The sequence below is a fragment of the Odocoileus virginianus genome, chromosome 15 (genome assembly GCF_023699985.2).
Source record: "Odocoileus virginianus isolate 20LAN1187 ecotype Illinois chromosome 15, Ovbor_1.2, whole genome shotgun sequence".
In the NCBI taxonomy this organism is placed as follows: Eukaryota; Metazoa; Chordata; class Mammalia; order Artiodactyla; family Cervidae; genus Odocoileus; species Odocoileus virginianus.
Genome location: NC_069688.1, coordinates 10,386,030 through 10,401,374, shown reverse-complemented (window position 1 = coordinate 10,401,374; position 15,345 = coordinate 10,386,030).

Here is a 15,345-nt window from a genome sequence, read left to right as displayed (position 1 = left end):
GTTGCAAAGAGTTGGACACAACTTAGCACATGAGTATACCACAATGTGTTTAACAAATCCCTGTTTATAGATATATGGGTTGTTTCTCAGGGACCCTCATTAAAAATGACTCTGAAATGAACATCCTTATCCTTTAAAATTTTTGCATCTAATTTTTAGTTTAGAATAAATCACTAGTTGGTGGTATGTCTTGTTTAAGGGGCATGTACTTTATCACTCGTTTGATAAATACTGCTTAGTTGTCCTTTAAAAAAAGGCTTACCAAGTTCTTCACCAAATAATAGGGCTTCTTTGGTGGCTCAGTGGTAAAGAATCTGCCTGCCAATGCAGTAAAGGCGGGTTTGATCCCTAGGAAGATGCCCTGGAAAAGGAATTGGCAACCCACTCCAGAAATGGACAAAAAGGCCTGATAGGCTACAGTCTATGGGGTCACAAAAAGGGTCAGACACGACTTAGTGACTGAAGAACAGCAGCCAGCTGTTTGTGGTGTTAAATCCAAGCACGTTTTTCAGAAGAGTTTCTAAGTCACTGGTGGAGGGTAACTCAGGATCATTTACTGCTCATTGGCAGAACCTGGTGAGTCTGAATGAACCAAATGAATCATGACAAGGCCTCCCAAGACCTAGCAGACACAGAATTTGAACAACCTTTCTATTGAAACTTTATGAGAGAAGTGATGGCAACAACTGGTCTCTGTGAAGGCCACTGCGGCTGACAGCGTTTTTACTTCACTGTGTCTCCTAAAGCTTTTATGAAATCTCTGTCATCCCCTTGGTAAGAAGCGTGCAGATCACAAGGAATGCACCGTCTATGACTTCTCCCAGGTTTCTGATCCTTCCAAGGAGGGAAAGTTAGCATTCTGGGGGCTCTTCCCGAGAAACCAAATTGCTGAAGTTATGGGACTTGTTCCCAGTGGTCAGATCTTGTTTGATGAGAATGACAGTAGCTTTATGTCATTCTGGGGATTATGGGCTTAGGTGAGAACTCTCCAACATCTGTTGGAATTTGATGACTGAATGGCACAGAGAGGAGAAATGGAGAAGGTGGATGTTTATTGACTCAACACAGATTTGTTAAAAAGAAAAATATCAGCTACATATATAAAATGTCTTTGCATTAAAAAAAAATTACTAACTCTCAGGAGAGAAAATGATTATCACTCACTGCTATTTCTCCTAGGCAAGCAGATGATTATACATACCTATCTCATCAGGAGGGATTGGGGGCAGGAGGAGAAGGGGACGACAGAGGATGAGATGGCTGGATGGCATCACTGACTCAATGGACATGAATTTGAGTAAACTCCGGGAGTTGGTGATGGACAGGAAGGCCTGGCGTGCTACGATTCATGGGGTTGCAAAGAGTCGGACATGACTGAGTGACTGAACTGAACTGAACTGATGTCAAAGAGAAAAATTCAGCATAGGTTCAAATATGGCTCCCTGCGTGGTACAGCCTACCATGTATTTTCTGATATCTACCAATGAAACTTCCTAGGATTTCATCTTTCTCTCTATTTTTCTTTTCAACTACTCTCCTCTTTTTCCATATGGGAAAATAGCAACAAACAAAGAACAAAATCAACCAGGATTTAGAATCAGTTTTCCTGGAGTCAAGTCCCCAAGCCTCAGTTTTCCCATCAGCAAAGTGAGCATAATAAGATCACAGGTAAATTGAACATCAACTACCCAGTTAACAAAAAGGTGAAACATGAGCTCTAAAGGTTAGCATGTGTTCATTTTCATATATTTTACTTTCTGCTTTTAGAAATTCTGCTTCTCCTTTCCTTCTTCTGACTCAGTCTCTGGTCTTCCAGAGACATATATAGGCATATTTAGCTCTGCTGGTAGAATTATGGGTTCTTGAATTTTGAGGTTATTTGAAGACTCCCTGTTCTTCTCTTATTGGTGTAAACTACTGCTCAGGAAATAAAGCTAGAATCAGAATAAGCCTCTTTTCCTTTTATGATGTCTTTTCACTGCTTTCAAACTTTCCATATAGCTTTTCTATTTCTACCTATATCATGTAGGATGCTATTGTCATAAGATCATAAGTGGTATTTTTTTTTCTCTTTCTTTCCTTGTCAGCACATACTATACATGGTATTCATTCATCCCTTCACTTAGAAAACATGTATCAAATACATGGTTCTGAGCACTGTAATTGGTGCTGGACTTGTCCCTGACTAGTTCAAATGCCTCCTTCAGATTCCCGTCACTTTTACTATAAATGCCAAGCTCCTTTACCTCGGATTCAAAATCGCTTATATACTTATTGCAGTGTCTTTTTAAAAATTATCTCACTCCATAATATTATCACCTCTCAGCTCTGGCTGGAACAAGCTCTCTCTCTGCCTTTGCATTTAGCATTATCTCTTCTAGGGATGCTGTCCTCTCTCCCTTTCACTTGTTGAAATCTAACCTTCAGTGGAGAGCTCAGATGTTAATAATTTTGTGAAACCATCCTGAGTATCCTTCCTGGGGACCCTTGTCACTTCATATCGGAACCAGTGTAGTTCAAATTATTAGTGACCTTTCTAAGCATATAAGAAGACAGTGAGATTTCAAGGTGTTTGAATGAAAACAGAGAAACATCCTGGCTTACACCTTCTTACACCCTCCATAGGACCTAATAATACAGTATCTTGGGACGTTCCTGGAGGTCCAGTGGTTTAGACTTTGTCTTCCAGTGCAGGGGGTGCAGGTTCAACCCCTGTTCAGGGAGCTAAGACCCCATGAGCGTCATGGCCGAAAAAACCAAAATATAAAAGAGAAGCAGTATTGTAACACATTCAATAAAGACTTTAAAATACTAAAAACATGCCACTTAAATCAGTGTACTGCTCAACACATGCTTGTCTATTTATTGTTTGAATCATATAATAAAACACACACACCAAAAATAATGCACTGTTGAAATTATCCCGACAGTTTATTACTTTCCTCTCATTTTGGTGAGTGATGTCAGATGTTAAATTGGTTCAGACTCCTATCAAAAGTGTCTTCTGCAACTTGGTTGCCACAGCTTCTTAATTCTTCTTCCATCAAAGACTTCTTGCTTTGGAAATTCATGTTACCTGGTCTTGCCCAGAGATCTTGGTATCAAGAAGTAGAAAGAGCTGCAATTTTGCATAGATGTCTAGGTCTGGGTTGTAATTTTAACTGTAAGCTGTGTAGTCTTGGAAAAGTTGTCTTGCCTCTCTGAGTCTCAGGTCCCTCTTCTACAAAATAGAATGAATAAGAACCATTGTAGGCCTGTTTTGAAAATCTATTGTGATAATATGTGTATATAGTACTACCTAACTCAATTCATACTAGGTGCTTATTAAATTATAGATATTACTGATATAGACCATGAATGTTAGCGTGCTCCACATCTTCTAGGACATTTTGGAAGAACCACTGGATTTATAAGCATGCATACCAACCTCACGTGTGGTAGTAGGCTTTCTTGAACTTCCTTTTAGGGAGCTGTCCAGCATCCAACCTCCTCTCTATTGGAAGAGCACCTTTTTTTGTAGTCTTGTTATAGAGTAGGGGCCTCTACCTACCACAGATCTCAGAGAGTATACACTCAACCCTCATCCTTAAGCCACCAGAGCTGAAACATCCAGGGCTTGGTCCATTGGATACTTCTGAGACCTAACTTCTCAGATTTGGGGTCCCAGCTGTATAACTCTTGCTTAGAATTGACCGACAACTAGGTCAGCTTTGATGGCTGTGTTCAACTGCATCCTTTCTTTTTTCCTCTAAAATCATTGTTGCACTTTCTCTTGCTTAATCATCCAGACTACTATGATCTTGTTCTCTAGGCCTCTTGTTCTTGTGAGTCTCTGATAAACTTCCAGTAAAACCTGTCCCCTCTCCCCTGTTTTTCATCTATATGCTACTTGAAACGAATCACTGATCATGACATAACTATGCAGTTCAGGCACTTCATTCAGTGACGAAGAATCCTCGGGGCATCAGCCTGATCTTTGATCCCATCCCTCTGACGGCTTGGTGGGCTCTTCTGCTTCCATTGTCTTTGCGCCTGGGCCTCCGTTGCTTACTTTCTGGAAATCCTGAAAATAGAAAGGATGTTGGGTTGCTCTCTAGCTTAGCCATTGGCTTTCATATCACCTCCCTTCTGTCTTTATGGGTTGGCACTTCTTGTCTTGAATTGTCATCATGTTCCAGTCTTTCTCCCCTGCCTTTAGAAGAGTGGCTCAGCCAATGAACTCTGATGCCTTCTTTTTCACCACCTGAACTTGTCTAGAAAAATGGTTCTGAAGAATTTATTTACAGGGGAGCAACAGAGAAACAGACATAGAGAACAGACTTATGGACATGGGGCGAGGAGAGGAGAGGGTGAGATGTACGGAAAGAGTAACATAGAAACTTACATTGCCACATGTAAAATAGATAGCAAGCAAATATGGTCTGGGAAACTCAAACAGGGGCTCTGTATCAACCTAGAGGGGTGGGTGGGGACGGAGATGGGAGGGAGGTTCAAAAGGGAGGTGTATATGTATACCTATGGCTGATTCATGTTGAGGTTTGTCAGAAAATAACAGAATTCCATGCAGCAATTATCCTTCAATAAAAAATAAATGTAAAAAATTTAAAAAAAGAAGATATGGGTTGATAATCTTTATGTAAGCCAGATCATCTCCTTGTTCTTCAGTCCTCTCACCTATAAACTAGGCTAAGTAGCCATGAGGGTCAGTTTGAGGAGGAAATAAAATGACTGTCATGATGGGATCTTTGCAAAGCAAGACTGATGTGGTGCTATGAATATTTTTCACAGTAACAGTGACAATAAAATCAATGGTGAGAATATTAGGAAGGATTGGGTGGGTTTTGGGTTTTGGCTATTAACTGCTGAGAACTGCATGTTAAATAGCAGTGGGGGGCTGAGGGTTGGGGTCAAGCTGCTGTTTTTCTTTATCAAGTAGTGACCTCTTCTGGGGAGAGGAAGAGGCAAGCAGGGTCTTAACACCAGGGGACTTTTCAAAAACATCTGCACCAAGAAAAGCAATGATAGAGTAGATGGTCCCCAGGGGGAGACCCGTTCAGGGTAGATGTTTGCTCTGTGCAACCAAGTGAGGACAACACTGACTGAGCTGAAGCTGAACACCATTTGCCCAGTAGCCTCGTCTGCAAGGACTCTCATAGAGCCAGTGAAACCTTCTGGGTCCACTGGATGGACTATGGTGAGACAGGTGGTCACGCATGCTGCCCAGATCCAGGAAGCTAACACTAGCCTTTGGGGAGAATGGTTCACAAAAGGTTCAGACGAGAAATGTAATTTTTTTTTTTTAATATCTATCTAGATAAAAAGAGAAGTACTAGTTCTGATGTAGAAAATAAGGTTCAGAGAATGGCTAGGTCTAGAAGAGCAATGAATTTTGCCCAGTGGTCCTTCTCTGGGGGCAGGAAAGAAGAAGTTCTTACTGAAGACTTGTCAGCTGAATTGAGCATAAGGAAATCAGGAAAAGGTGGTTTTTTTTTTTTTTTTTTTTTTTTCCTCCTACAAATGGCACCATATTAATTTGGTACTTCAGGCTCTCGGAAGGAGGAAGAAGGAAAACCTCCAGGAAGCCATCTTAACAACTCCAGTCACTGCTGTTTTCCTCCGCGCTGCACTTAAAGTGTTTAGGCTGCGCTGGATGATGGAACATTTGGTGAGCCAGTCTGTACTGGGCAGCGTGCTGTGTGGCACGTTCCTGAGGACACAGGTCCTACTTAGACTTCTGGGTGGCAAAGTGCAGGGTTGATGGAAATCATATTGTTCTACCCCTCCTTGAATAGGATTGGAAGAACTGACTCAGAGAGGGGAGGGAACTCATCCAAGTACAGAAATACAGGGACAGGGCTCCCATTAGAACTACGTCTTCTGATCATTTTTTTCCTTCCCATCAGCAGGCACTGCTCTCTACTTCTCTCCAACACCCCACTTCATACTAAATCAACAAGTAAAGTTAATAATACCCACATACTAGATGGCATCACCGACTCAATGGACATGAGTTTGAGTAAACTCCAGGAGTTGGTGATGGACAGGAAGGCCTGGGGTGCTGCAGTCCATGGGGTTGCAAAGAGTCGGACATGACTGAGCCACTGAACTGAACTGAACTGAATTGATGGATTGGGCTTCTCTGGTGGCTCATTGGTAAAGAACCCACCTGCCAATGCAGGAGACCTGGATTGAGTAGATCCCCTAGAGAATTATTAATCCATTTAATGCATGCTCAGTCTCTTGCCACCCCATGGACTGTAGCCCACCAGACTCCTCTGTCCATGGGATTCTCCAGGCAAGAAGGCTGGAGTGGGTTGCCATTTCTTTCTCCAAATGATATAGTAGCTAAAATGTATTAAATAGCTACTACACAATAGCCTATGCTCATTCATTCATTCAGTAAATATTTATTGACTACAGTGTGTTAGACACAGGGGACACAGTATTAAGTCCTCACCCACTGTGAAAATCTCAACCACAAAGTTAAAACTGAAACGATGCAATCCTTGAAGGCCAGGGATCTGATGCTGTAAGAGAAGGCGGGGCTATTAGTCCAGGAGAGCTTCTCAGTAAGTGGCCATTCTGCTCATCTAGCTGCTCAGACCTAATATCTTTGGACATCTTGTCTCCTCTCACTTTCTTACACTATATCTTCTCCACCAGCTAATCTGGTTGGCTCTGCATCTGAAATATTCCAGAATCTATTTGTCTGACCACCTCTTCTACCATCTCCCTTCTTTCAGACGTCCCCCGCCTTTTGCCTGTATCATTGGGATGTAGTTTCTCTGCTTCCGCTCTTGCCTCCTCGTGGTCAAATGTGTTCAGACAATTCCGGGTCACACCTGTGTTTAAGTCGCGTACAGCAGGACTTCTCAGAGCCTGTCGTATGTGAATCAACATGGTGAAACGCGGAGGGAGGCATAGTGCATGCAGCCTGCTCCAGACATATTTGGCCCCAGAAAACCTTTCTTACAGAGCGTCTCACACAGCTGCAGGTCCATGGAAACCATTCTGGATAACCCAGATAAAGTCAAGGCAGATACATTATGTAAAGTATTAATATTATCCCATGTGACATGATGGGAGATGGAGCCACTCACAACCATTTGGCTGAACTGAGAGTCAGGTTGACTGGATTTTAGCCACAGTTAGCTTTTTTTGAGCTGTGTCACCTTGGGCAAGTCATTTACTTTCTCTGAGCTTGGGTTCCTCATCTGTGAAATGCAGATAATAATTCCCATCCTGTCTGCTTTCCCAGGCTGTTCAGAGAATCAAATAAGATAATGAACATTAAAGAAAAGCTATCCTTACCCCCCACTCCTGGCTAAGCTAAACCAAAACCCAGGACCACTACTGTGCTACTGTGGATGCCTAGAAAAACATTATTTCCTGTTATACCAGCTCTGCACTTAGTCATAATCAATGAACAACAAATTAACTTTTAGTTTATTTATTTGAGTGACCGGGAATAAAACCCAGGGAGTTGCTGGCTGTTGGCTAGACGTCAAACAAAACAAAGAATTAATTAAAGTTAAGGCTGTGGGGAGTGCCAGTTTGTGACATGCAAGGAAGCAGGCAAGAAAAGCCAGTTGCCTGGACTGCATAGTTGGAAGAATGAAAAGAGCGGGGAGTGTTATAAAAGGCTTGGGAGATAAGAAAGCCTGAATGAACAACACTGTAGAGAGACTATAAAACTGCAGTGATGCCGATAAAGAGTGAATGACCACCTCAGCTAGTGGTGGGGGCATGCTTCCCCGCAGAGTCACTGGAAGGCCCTGGGTGTGGTCACTCAGTGAGGGTCAGTGAGGTAGCGTGGAGATGCCAAGCTGGCAAAGTTCTGTGGGTCTTTGTGAAGTGCCTATTCAGAGGGCCTGGTTCACGCCAGGTCAGCAAGCTCTGCTGATGTCCCCTTCCAGATCCTGAATACTGCCAGCTTCCCTTTTTCTCCAGGGCTTTTGGCAGTGAATGACCAGTGACCTTGGTCTCAGGACTCTGATCCCCCAAATTAATTCATCACATCAAGATGCATTGTTGAGTCCAACCCAGTGATGACAATGATGATGATAGTGTTAATGACGACAATAAAAAGTATAGCATCCATCTGGCAGCTTAGAAAGGTGATATCTGCTGTCAGCAGAAAATGAAAATGTCCATCTCAAGATGCCTAGAAGGGAACAGAAATCACCCCCCGGGTGGTATGTGCAGAAGGAGGGTGTGTGTCAAAGATAGGAAGGGGCTGCCCCTTTAACGAAAGAGGACTGAGAGATTTGAGTGAAGGTATTCATTGCTAGCTCTGGGTATTTCTTAGTGTCAGCATGTAGAGCTAATTCTCTGATATTGTCATCTCCCATACTTCCATCTCAATACATACGTGCATCTACTTGTGTCTCTACACAAGTATCTGTCCCTGCACAAGAGAAACTGCCTTAAGAGCCCATGATAAAACCTCAGTGGTTTATATTTTCATGTGTATGCTAAATCACTCAGTTGTGTTTGACTCTTTGTGTCCCTAAGACTATAGCCTTCCAGACTCTTCTGTCCATGAGATTCTCCTGGCAAGAATACTGGAGTGGGTTGCCATGCCCTCCTCCAAGGTATCTTCCCAACCCAGAATCAAACCTTCATCTCTTACATCTGCATTTGCAGGCAGTTTCTTTATCACTATTGCCACCTGATAGTTTCATGCATAAAAGAATCATTAGAGAGTGCATCTGTCAGTTTTGCTGAATAACAAAGAACTCTCTACTCTCCAGACCTCAGTGATTATAATAACTGAAATTTATTTTCCTTTCATTTTACATGGTGTCTACAATCATCATGGGCTTCTCTTGTGGCTCAGCTGGTAAAGAAATCACCTTCAATGCAGGAGACCTAGGTTCGATCCCTGGGTTGGGAAGATCCCCTGGAGAAGGGAAAGGCTACCCACACCAGTATTCTGGCCTGGAAAATTCCATGGACTGTATAGTCCACAGAGTCGCAAATAGTCAGACATGACTGAGCAAATTTCACTCAGTCATCATGGCCTCTGCCTGGGACTGCGGGCTGAGTGTGAATGAGATCCATAGGCTTTTTCTGGGCCTGTGACTGCATTGGAAGAACAGCCCCAAGGTACAATGGGCTGGTTGGGCAGAAGGCAAGAATCTAAGAAAACAACCTCAGGTATGCAGTCATGTCAGACTTTTGCAGGGTGTGCCTCACAGTCCTCTGGCCAAACAAATTCAATGGGCCAAATCTAACAATAGAATTGGGAAATTCACTTGCCCTGCAGGGAAATTTGTTAAGGGTGTAGATGCATAAACCTTTTACAGAAGGATGAAGTGTAATATAGACCATCACAGGAATATTCTAAGCATGCCAATTCCAGGGCCCTTCAGCTATTTTAATTTATTAATAATAGGCCTGATTAAGTAATAACAGTAGTAGTAATAATAATAAAAACGATGGCTAACATTATCTGTTTGCCTGTTATGAGCCTGAGACTGTGTTAAGTACTTAAATGCCTGACGCAGCTTAGTTTAATCCTACAATCTCTCTGTGAGATAAGAACAAGGATGATCTCCATTTTCCTGGAGAAGAAAGAGAAGCTCAGAGAGATTCAGAAACTTCCCCAGGTCACACAGCTCATAAATGGTGGAGCGGGCATATGGATCTGTGGAATGGAACTTGCGAGCCCCAAGTCTTTTTCAGTTTCCCAAATATGCCCATCTGTCTCTGGCCTCAGGACCTTTGCACTTCCTTTCACCTCAGCTTGTGTAACATTTCCTCCCATTCATTCACTTCAGTTCTCAAGTTTCAAGAGGAAAGGTCGCCTCCTCAGAGAGGCTCCCTGACCTTGGCACCTGACTGGCTCACTCTGTGGGTCTCCTAGGTTTTCTGAGCCTCTCCCAACCCTCTGTACTAAGGTGACTCTCTCAATGGACAGCACCACCTCTGGGTATCACCTGGCTCCCAACACCTCAGGCTTTCTCCTGCGGATCATCGGGCCTCCTAATACCTCGGGTTGTCTCAGCTTTCCTCAGGGAAGGCAGGAGATGAGAAGAAGCCAGCAGACGAGTCTCCCCTGCTCCCTTCATCCTGGATGACTTGCCACGTTTCCCCCGATGGCCCATCACCCGAGCCATTGGCTGTATTTTTCCCCAGACTGTTGCCAGCTTCGGCGACATCACTCGCAGTTGCTTTCCCTCTTTCTTATCTGGCTCTCCCTTGCTTCTCTCTTGTGGCCCTAGGCTGCTCCTCCCAGGAAAGCCTTCACAAATAAGCTTTAATCCGGAGTCAGACACGACTCAGTGACTAAACAACGACAACAGCAAGGGAAGCGTTACCGCAGGCTCTGCTGTCTTGAGAACCCAGCTGAAGGGACTCCCTCTTCCTACCTTCTCTTGATTCCTCTCTTTCTTTCTCCAATACCCTATGCTTTTCTCTCACAACTTTTCTCACACAACTGGTAATCATATGTAATATATAAATGAATGTGATTATCTATATAACAGCACTTTCTCTCCATCCCCCATAAGTTCCACGAGGCAAAATCATGCAGGGATTTTTGTTTGTTTCTTTGTTTGTTTTTGGCCCTGTGATTTGCAGGATCTTAGTTCCCCAACCAGGGATCGAACCCCAGTCCCGGCAGTGACAGCGCCAACTCCTAACCACTGGACGGCCAGGGAAGTCTCCGTGCAATGATGCAGTGGTTTTCCTGCTTTGTTCTCTGCCCTTGGCACATGCCTGGCACATAGCAGTTGATCAACAAGTATTAATGAATGGATGTACATGTCTAGGCTTGAGTGCTTGCTTTGTCTGTGTTGCCTTTTGATAGGTTACTAAGGCTCACTGGTGAAGAATCCATTTGCAATGCTGGAGACTTGCAGGAGATATGGGTTCAATCCCTGGGCTGGGAAGATCCCCTGGGGAAGGACATGGCAAGCCACTCTAATACTCTTGTCTGGAAATCCTCACGGACAGGGAAGCTTAGCAGGGTGCATTCCATGGGGTCGCAGAGAGTTGGACACAACTGAGTGACTAAACAACAGCACCAGCAACAGTTCTCTGTGCTTCATTTTCCTTCCTTTTTGGAAAAATGAGACTGGGTACCTGCTTCAGAGGTTCTGAGACCTAAGTGTACCTAAATGTTCAATAACTGATGGTCACTGCTGATACTGTTATACTAGACCCACAGTCAGCAATCTTTCTCTGTAAAGGGCCAGAGAGTAAAGATTTTAGGCTTTACAAGACAAATGACCTGTGTCACAAAGACTCATCCCATGGCATGAAAAGCGCCATAGACAATATCTAAACAAATAGGCTTGGCTGTGGTCCAATAATCATGTATTTCCAAAAACAGGTGACGGGCCAGATTGGCCGTCGTGTTGTAGCTGGCTAATCTCTGCAATAAATAGTCTGAGCAGTGTGAATCTACAAGTTTGTAGTAAGAACATCAACAGATTGCAAATACCCATGAACCTTCTAGGCAAAGCTTGTCTCTTCATTTCTTTCCAGTGTTAAACACACGCAGTCTTTTCCTGGCAGTGACAGTGCGCTTTCAGGGAAATCTGTGTTCTCAGAGTTGGTGTTTGTTGATAATATTTCTTTAACACATGTGAGTGATAAGAGTCTTTCCACATATTTCTCCTCTGACTCCCTTTTCCCTGGTAACCATGTACCTTCTCTACCTACCTCCAGGGCGAGTCTGTGGTGAGAAAACTTGGGATTTGGGAGACTGGAGCTTTACTTGTCTGCTTTAGTTATGTGGTAAACCTATTTAGAATAAGTGGTTTCCTAGAAAATGTATGAAATAGATGATCCACTTAAAAAAAAAACACACAACAAAACATAGCCAAATCTTGGGAAGAGGGCAAATTTTTATATATATTAAGTATATAAAATGGGGTTAGGGAAAGGTGAGTCTCCCTTAAAGAGACCATTAGTAGTTTTTTTAGGACTTACTATGTGTCAGGTATGTGGGAGGGGAACCCAGACACCATGATTGCTGATTCATCCAGAACTGAGTGGACTGTAGTTACTTATAAGAAAATTGAGGTGTTATTAGAAGAAGAAGGGGGAAGAGAAGTTAGAGGTTAAAAACTGTAGCTGATGTGGGTGAGTAGGACATGGCTCCCCACCTTAATCCTGTGAGCATCAGTTGTGCTGAAGAAAAAAGTTATTGTGAAAAGCACCTTGTCCATCTCCTGGTACAAAATAGAACTGGAATAAAGGGATGCGGCATGTTTTCATGTTTATCTATTGTAATTATGCATAAAACATGGTGCTCTGCACATCCTGAGAAGGATTAAACCCAACTGAGCTGATGATATACTTGCTAAACACTGACGCACGTCACCTTTTTGATGTCACTGAGGACCCATGCTCTGCACATCTTTCTGTTCTTCCATCCTTAGAGTTTTGGCCATGTCTCTCCTCATGGTTTGCAACACGGCTGCCTCAGCTTCAAGCATCATGTCTTCCTAAGACATCATCTCAGATGAGAATGAAGTGAGCAGGTGCAAAAAGGGCTCCTTTCATGTATGAAGGAGGGAAAGTTTCTAAGAAGGCCTCTTGTAAGTTTCCTTATGTGCCACTGACCAGAAGTATGTCACATGTCCAGCCCCAGACCAAGCTCTGGCAAGGGGAGTGCAACAACCATGATGAGCTGTGAAGAACCATGATTCGTCAGCCAGGGCTGGGACAGGAATGGGGCATGGCTACGAGATGGGTGGTACTTCTTTTGGCATCTCTCTTTGCCTTTCATGGCTAGAGAGTATATCTGTTTTGTTCACAATTCTTAAGCTTGATCTAAACCAGATCATCAACCATTGAGACACTCAATGAATATATTTTCTTGTGGAATTAATAAATGAATGAATGAATACATTATGACCAGGTTATCCTATTTTTTTCACTTTTTATTCCTGTTTCCTCATTTCTTAGAGTCTGGCAGTCCTGGAGCTATTCTTTCTGTCTGAAGGTGAGCCTTCCCAAATTTGGTTACATGGTAAGAGATGAATCTAATGTATGACACTGTCCACTTGCAGTCTTTGGCGCAGGTTGATCACTGTGGTCAAGGAAGAAGACAGGGAGGTTGAAGCCGCTAGTGCGTTCAAGGACTACATGCCCAGGCATGACCAAGACCATTTACAGCAAGATAAACTGTTCCCTTTCATCTTCTCTCTGGAGAAGATGGCTTTTCAAACTCCTCTACTAGAATGTGAACAAAATCACAGAGATCTGCAGAAAATATTAAAGAGAAATGGTTTGAAATCACCAAGCACCTTGCAGACATTTGTTATCAAGAATTTAATGAGATAATTATAAACCTCTTCCATTGAGCTCATAGTTCAAAATGTCTAAACACCCTTTCTAGGTATCACTTTGTTCATTCAGCTTGAATGAACCTGTAGAAAATATCTTTTAAAAAACAGGCAATTCTCCTGGGTTCTTCATGATTTCAGTCTTGTTTACCCCCACAGTTGGGCCAAAGCTTTTATGCTTGATTCTGGAGTATCCTTGGGATGGAGATAGAATGATAGTTCAGTTGAGTTCAGTCTTTCAGTTTTGTCTGACTCTTTGCCACCCCATGGACTGCAGCACACCAGGCTTCCCTGTCCATCACCAACTCCTGGAGTTTGCTCAAACTCATGTCCATTGAGTTGGTTATGCCATCCAACTATCTCATCCTCTGTCATCCCCTTCTCCTCCTGCCTTCAATCTTTCCCACCATCCAGGTCTTTTCCAAGGAGTCAGTTCTTCGCATCAGGTGGCCAAAGTATTGGAGTTTCAGCTTCAGCATCACTCCTTCCAATGAATTTTCAGGGTTGATTTCCTTTAGGATTGACTAGTTTGATCTCCTTGCAGTCCAAGGGACTCTCAAGAGTCTTCTCCCACACCACAGTTCAAAAGCAGCATTTCTTCAATGCTCAGCATTCTTTATAGTCCAAGTCTCACATCCATACGTGATTATTGGAAAAACCATACTTTGACTAAACAGACCATTGTTGGCAAAGTAATGCTTTTTAATATGCTGTCTAGGTTGGTCATAGCTTTTCTTCCAAGGAGCAAGCACCTTTAAATTTCATGGCTGCGGTCACCATCTGCAGTGATTTTGAAGCCCAAGAAAAGAAAGTCTGTCACTGTTTCCATCATTTCCCCATCTATTTGCCATGAAGTGATGGGACTGGATGTCATGATCTTATCTTTTTGAATGTTGAGTTTTAAGCCAGCTTTTTCACTCTCCTCTTTCACTTTCATCAAGAGGCTCTTCAGTTCTTCACTTCTTCACTTCACTGAGAGATTCTTTAGTTCTTTTTTGCTAGAATGATAGAGTGATTGTCTAATCTGAGTTGAATCTGATCTCTATCATTTATTAACTGGGACACACTAGGTAAGTTGTTTAATCTCCAAGCCTCAATTTTCTCATTTGCAAAATGGGGGCAATAAGCAAGGGTAGTTCTGGCACACAGTTTGCAACAAAGTAAGAGCATAATAAATGCTAACTGTAATTGCTTTGGCCAACATGTTAGGGTCTTCAGTCTGCCATTGACATTAGTGCCTTTCACAAAGACAGCTGTCCATTTGTCATATTTGAAAAATAGATTGGAAACCCCAATGACAGTTCAATAACTGCAAGGCAAAGAATAAAGTGCATTCTGGGCATGATGCTGGGCACTATATGCAGAACATGAGGGTCCCTTCAAGTTGCTGAAAATGACTCTGACCACGCAACTAGGGGTGGTTAAAAACTACCCATGGAATTGACATCTATTTGTTTTGCAGAAATGAATTTCTTTGGGCTGAGTTGGCTTATCATTTCAATCAAAATGGCTACTTCATGTTGACCGAGTTGACTGTGTTGGATATGAAAGATGTAATTTTGTAATGTGACAGCATGGAGGGTGTAGGAGACCAGGGCCTGGACAATGTTGGTCTTCACCATGCTATCCACTAACACGTGGTCACCTCAGCAAGCCATCTCATCATTCTAGGACCTCTGACATCTAAAGGGAGAATTTAATTTCCACGCATACAACCTGGTTATTACAGAGTAAAGATGAGAAGATTTTGTTGTGGTATCTATTGTGGTTATGGGCTTCTCAGGTAGCTCAGAGATAAAGAATCTGACTGCACTGTAGGAGACACAGGTTCAATCCCTGGGTTGGAAAGATTCCCTGGAGAAGGGAATAGATACCCACTCCAGTATCCTTGCCTAGAGAATTCCATGGACAGAGGAGCCTGGTGAGCTACCGTCCATGGGATCACGAAGAGTCAGACATGACTGAGCAACTAACACTCTCGCTTTTATTATTATCGTTATTCGGTGGATGCTGGAAATTCCTTGGGTCAAGGACTATGAGAACA